We start from the raw sequence: 5,760 nt of genomic DNA on the forward strand, positions 1-5,760 counted from the left end.
CTGACAGCTGGGCGGAGCCAGCCGTGATCTTACGGCTGGCTCCGGCCACTTGCAGAGAGATCAGCGTCCCTGGTAACCAGGGACACTGATCTCAAGACAGCCTAACTCTCCCGGGCGCTCCGGGAGTCTCCCGCTCCCGGCCGCCAAGGAGAGAAACACTGCTTTTTCTTTTATTCTGACACGGAGCCGTGTCAAAATAGGAAAAATTAATAAAAATGTTTGGCCATAGGAATGCATTGCTAGATTCCTATTGGCTATTTCAATTTGCAATAGCCAAAAGCAAACTAGCATTGCACCCACCCTCTGCTGCAGTTCTCCATCAGGTCCACCACTACTGATTGACAGCAGCAGAGGGCAGGTACAATAGATAGTTTGCTATTGTATGAGGGTATGGGGGTGGGGGGGATCCCCCCACATGGGTGGGGGGATTCCTCTTTAAGTAGCCATCATAACCATGCCCCACTCCTATAATTCAACAATCCAGTTCAAGAGGCTCTATTTGCCACTACATCTCCCACATTGGATTTTTGAGTGACAAGGGCAGAGTTTAGCTCTAAGTAAAGATTTAAAATCAGGTTTTAATATTTAAACCACAAGGCGCATTATTTTGGTGGGTATTATTAGTGTAAACATTTTTATGACCAGACAAGTAAATTTTTAGAAATGTGTGTGCTTCTCCAGGAACCCCAAGATGAAATAATGGTTTTACTTTGTAATAAACAGAGGTCATGGCCCACTGGTTTGCTCTGGAAATTTGGCAGTTTTACTAAAATCTATTTTAGTTAGCACATGTCTGCATCTTCCCAGGATTTACTGAACTAATGAGGCATTCCAGTAGATACCTAAGTAGTTTCTCTCTGGTGGCCTGTGCCTATCACCTGGTTTTGTCTTGAGAGCCCCACGCTGTGAACTACCAACACACTTTGTTGCCCTAGACATTGGCTCACAAATGGGATTGACACTGGGTTAGTAGTGTAAAATGGACTGGAAAAAGTATTCTACATCAGAGTAGGTGATACCCAACACTTAAAACACACCATTAGTTTAAAATACATTATACAATAAAATACATTAGTTTAAAATACTTTAACTGTACATGCTCAAATTGGTTAAAATGTTCTGTAAGCACTTTACTTTTAGGCTACTTAAATATACAGACATCACTATCCTAGACCTTGGCTACAAACAGTGCTAAATATGTTCTAAATATTGGTACCTCACAATGTTGCCAGTATGTTTTTAAACTTCTGTTTGGCTAGATATTGTAGTAGTAATTAGGTTTTGCAATCTAACCACAGCTTAGTAGCTGTCTACTTTGCTGGGCAATGTGTAACTGTCATTAATATTGAAAATCCATTTAGTCAAATATACAGTATAGCCATCTTCCAACATCATTGCTATGATTAGTAGAGATAATGTATGAAACTAAATTGCTCTTTTAGTTTCTAAATGTATTCACAGCAAAAAATGATAAGATACAACATTCTCCACAGAATCAGGTTATGTGATCATTCCATTTTAATGGTTTAAATCATGTCACTAAGAACTCATTATGGAGAACTCAGCACATTTTTCCTAAGGCTATAACATGACAATAACTATCTCAATTAGATTATTGATTTAAAATACATCATTAGAAAAACGACTTCATATGAAGATCCTGAATGTTTGGACTCATGTATATAACCCTTTAATTAATGAAAACATCTAATACTGTCTTTAGAAAAAAAAATACAAATACAGCACTATAAGAATTAGGACTCATTAAAATCTGAAGCATCCATTTCTAGCTAACAAATTTACTTACAGCGTAAAATGTAATTAAAAGTTAAAACATATTTAAACCATGCCATGCCATGGTAGAATAAAATAAAGGATATAGACACCTTTTTCCTTTAGTTTTGGACACAGTGGGGAAGCATTAGACCTATAAACTGGCATGTAGATCAGCCTCCTCAATCAAGGAATCACAGCAAGGTCCCAGGCTTGGCTTCCTTACTTGTCGTGCTCTCAACAGACACTGTAGTTCCTTTCAGTTTCCCTGATTACCAAAAAGAAAGGGCTCCAATCTCCAGTGCTTCCTTTGCTGCCTTATCCCACTTTATGAAAGGCACTCCTATTGCAGTCCTAATGAACAGATTTCTGGAAAAAGAAGCAAGTCAATCACAAAAGAAGAGGGTTTGTCTTTCTGGGTAGTTTGGAATGTTTGTACACTTTAGGAAGTCTAAAATCTTAACCACAAAAAGAATATATATACACACACACGCAATATGTATGTTTAATATAGAGGCTGCTTTTGCTGACCTCTGTCTCTGTTTAGCTGTTTGTCTTAAAAAAGTAAAGCCACTTGTAGCCCTGTTTGGGGGGGTTAAATGAAACTGCCCTCTCCAAATAGGCTATGGCGCTAACCTGCAGGTAACTATGTGAGCCAGAGCCTTCGCTAAATAGAAGAATGGGTTTTGACAATAAATTTGGCAGTGCCTCCACCTAGAACAGGGCTTCTGCATATGAGGAGGTGCTCCCTTCCTAGGAAATTTACTAGTGACTTACACAAGATAACTCAAAGCAGAAGTACTATTGCTCCCAGCATAGATTTCTACCAGAAATATATGTAGTGTGGCAGTGTAAGCCAATGCCACGGTGTAGGATGGCGACTTTGGCACACAGGACTCTCAGCCAGAGGGGCTCAGAGAGTCCAGAATGTAAAGCATGTTATAAGGAAGAACCTGGCTTTTCAGGTCCGTCCAGGTTTTCCTATTTGTAGCTGGGATCTGGAGCTCTGGAGATTTCTTAGAGCTCTGGGTGGGATGAGATCTCCAGTCCTGGGGCCAGGTGTTGCCAATGACCAGCCTGGGCTAATCAGGTGGCTGAGAGCAGCCTTATCAGGAAGCCAGCCCAGTGCTCAGGGGAGTGTTGGAGTTGTGTGTGTGCAGGGAGCACACGGATACAGATGAACTCGGTTGCGTGCTGGACGCACACAGAACAGCCAGGGGTGGCTGGGAGAGGTCAGGAAGGTCGGTGACCCCTGGGACCTGTCGGACGCACTGCTGGGAGAGCAGAACGAGTGCCCACGAGAGGAGAGGTCAGGAAGGTCGGTGACCCTAGGACCTCTGGTACAGACTGCTAAGAGAGCAGCGTGAGTGTCTTGGAGCTGTGGAAAGCTACTGAGCCATATAAAAGACTGTCTGATGTTGCTGCTGCAAGCTATTTTGTGTTTGCCGTTTAATAAACTGCATTGTACTTGACTTACCTGGACTACAGTGAAACATAATAGAAAGTGAAACTACACAGTGCAGGAACACTTGCCTAATATATCTCCTTTTTTGGTTTGGATGAACTCAGCACAGAATCAGCATGCAGTATTTCTCAGTTCCACAACATATGGCATGAGGGCACACACACTGAATATTACCTCACGAAAAGAACATATATCTAACTGTGGGGTTTCCTAACCTTTTATCAGGGGCAGGAAGCATACCCTATGAAAAGGAAGAATCTGTTTGTAACAGAACTCTATGGTACTGGATAACATTAATGTAAACAAAACCACAGAAGGTGTATAAAAGAACAGTTCCCTACACACTATTTATTACTGTAATGCGGTCAGATTGTATATACAGTTAAAAGAAATATGCTTTTCATCTGTGCCCCGTGCTAGCAGCATGCTGGAGAGCTGGGCCGCTCTCCTCACACATAATTCAGCAGTCTCAATCTCCTGTGATTCAGCACATCCCCTGCACAGTGCCCCAATCAACAGTTCACCTTGATTGCGAGTGACTTGAGCACTGTGCAGGGGATTGTCAGACTGCTGGAGGCATGGGCTGCTTCATTGTTGTGCTGTGTATGAGAACATTGGTTTTGGTTCTCCACCATGCTGCCTGCATAGGGTAACCTTTGCTGCAAGCACTGCAGTCATATTAACCAGGAAATGTATGCTTATACTATCTAAGAAACACTAGATCCAAATTCATATACATTTTCACATAACTTAATTTTTCAAGTACTATAACTTTTACACTGAACCAGAACTCTTTCTGTAAAAAAAATAAAAATGTTTATAGGGACCCACTGCTTCTATTACTGGGGGGTGAAACCATAGGAAAAACTGTTTGCTGGCTAATATATTTGGTAGTGCACATTTCTCATTAATCATGTTTTTGTACAAAATACTAAAAAACTTTATATTTATAGAAGTACAGCGAACATCAAAAAACATAAGTTAATTAAAAAAACAAGGAGATCTAAATGAGAAGACATAGATAAAGATCAGTGGAACAAGCAAGCTATTTACAAATGAGTCCAAGCAATAAAGCAGAGGCGTGAAATAAGCACTATTTGATCATGGCACTTTGTCCTTTTATCTAATATCTGTCAGCAGATTTGTGAGCTAAAAAGAGATCGCAGCTCAGTTAAGGTCATAGTGGAAATGAAAACTCTTGTCTCTGTTTAGGCCGCATTTTAAGGTATTAAATTCCTACATTCATTTATATTTTCATTCCTGTTCCCCTTCAGCATCTTAAAGTTGTCCATCAGAATAGTAACAAGTAAATCCTTAATAATTTTGGACACAGTGGAAATAAGTTTTTTTTTTTGCTGCCTGCATCCCCATTGAGGAAATTCAACCCATTATTTGTACTGCGACCATTGTCATCTAGAAAGAAGTAGAAAATCCACATTTTTAGAGTTGTCCACAGAACAAGAGGTAAGGGGAAATCTTCCAATGGCACATGTTTCCATGGACAACTGTCTAAGAGTAAATTCCTCTCACTTTGGCTCACTTTGGAAGATTTCTTAACTTCCTGTTTCACTTCTGGCACGTGAACTGAAATATCCCCAATGGCACACAGACAGCAAAAAATAAACTGGCAGGGGTTTGAACCCTTCCATCCCTACCCTAAACTAGAGAAAAAAAAAGGTTTGAGCTATACATACACTTAGAGTATGTATACACTTGAGTTAATCTACTATACGCCAGTTTGTCCTGTCTTCCCAGATAAGGCTTTGTGATGGGACACTGTAAAACATGTTCAGATACACCACATTGAATGATATGGAGGAGTATGCATCCCTGGTTATTGATACCTGTTGTGATTGTAGTACAGGCACACAGTGAGTAAAGTACATGCATTTGCATGATCCTCACTGTATATGCAAGCAGGGACATCTGCCATTCTTAGAAATTGTGTTTTAGGTTGTGTGACAGCTTAAAATAAAGCAGGGGACGAGATCTGGAAAATTATCTCATGGTCGATCATTATCCCTGTTAAAGTGTATCTATAACCAAAACTTTTTTCAATGATGGATAGAGTAGGGAAGGGTTAAAACCTGTCAGCTTTTTGCTCCCTGTGTACCATTGTGGGGATTTCCTTTCACTTCCTGTCTAAGTGATGTAACGAATGAGAGAGGAAATCTCTAACAAGTAAGAGCAACTCCCCACTGACACATATTACCCTAGTTATCACCAGAATAGGTGTCTCCATTGGAAGATTTCCACTCCTCTGTTATTACGGTGACAACTACAATTATTGTTAATTTCTCATAACACGACAAATACAGAGAGTGAAACTCTTCAGTGGTGACACAGACAACAATAAAAACTGATAGGGTTTATAATCCTTGCACACTATATGAAAAAATAAAAAATACTGACTTTTCTATGACTTTGCCGCATGCTTGTTCCAGTTACTCAAAGGTACTGAACCCAGAGACAGTTATGCATGTAGAATTTTCAGAAGATGGACAGTAATGGCAGTGACATGA

Source organism: Nanorana parkeri, unplaced genomic scaffold (genome assembly GCF_000935625.1).
Source record: "Nanorana parkeri isolate BGI_ZX_2015 unplaced genomic scaffold, ASM93562v1 scaffold1741, whole genome shotgun sequence".
NCBI lineage: Eukaryota > Metazoa > Chordata > Amphibia > Anura > Dicroglossidae > Nanorana > Nanorana parkeri.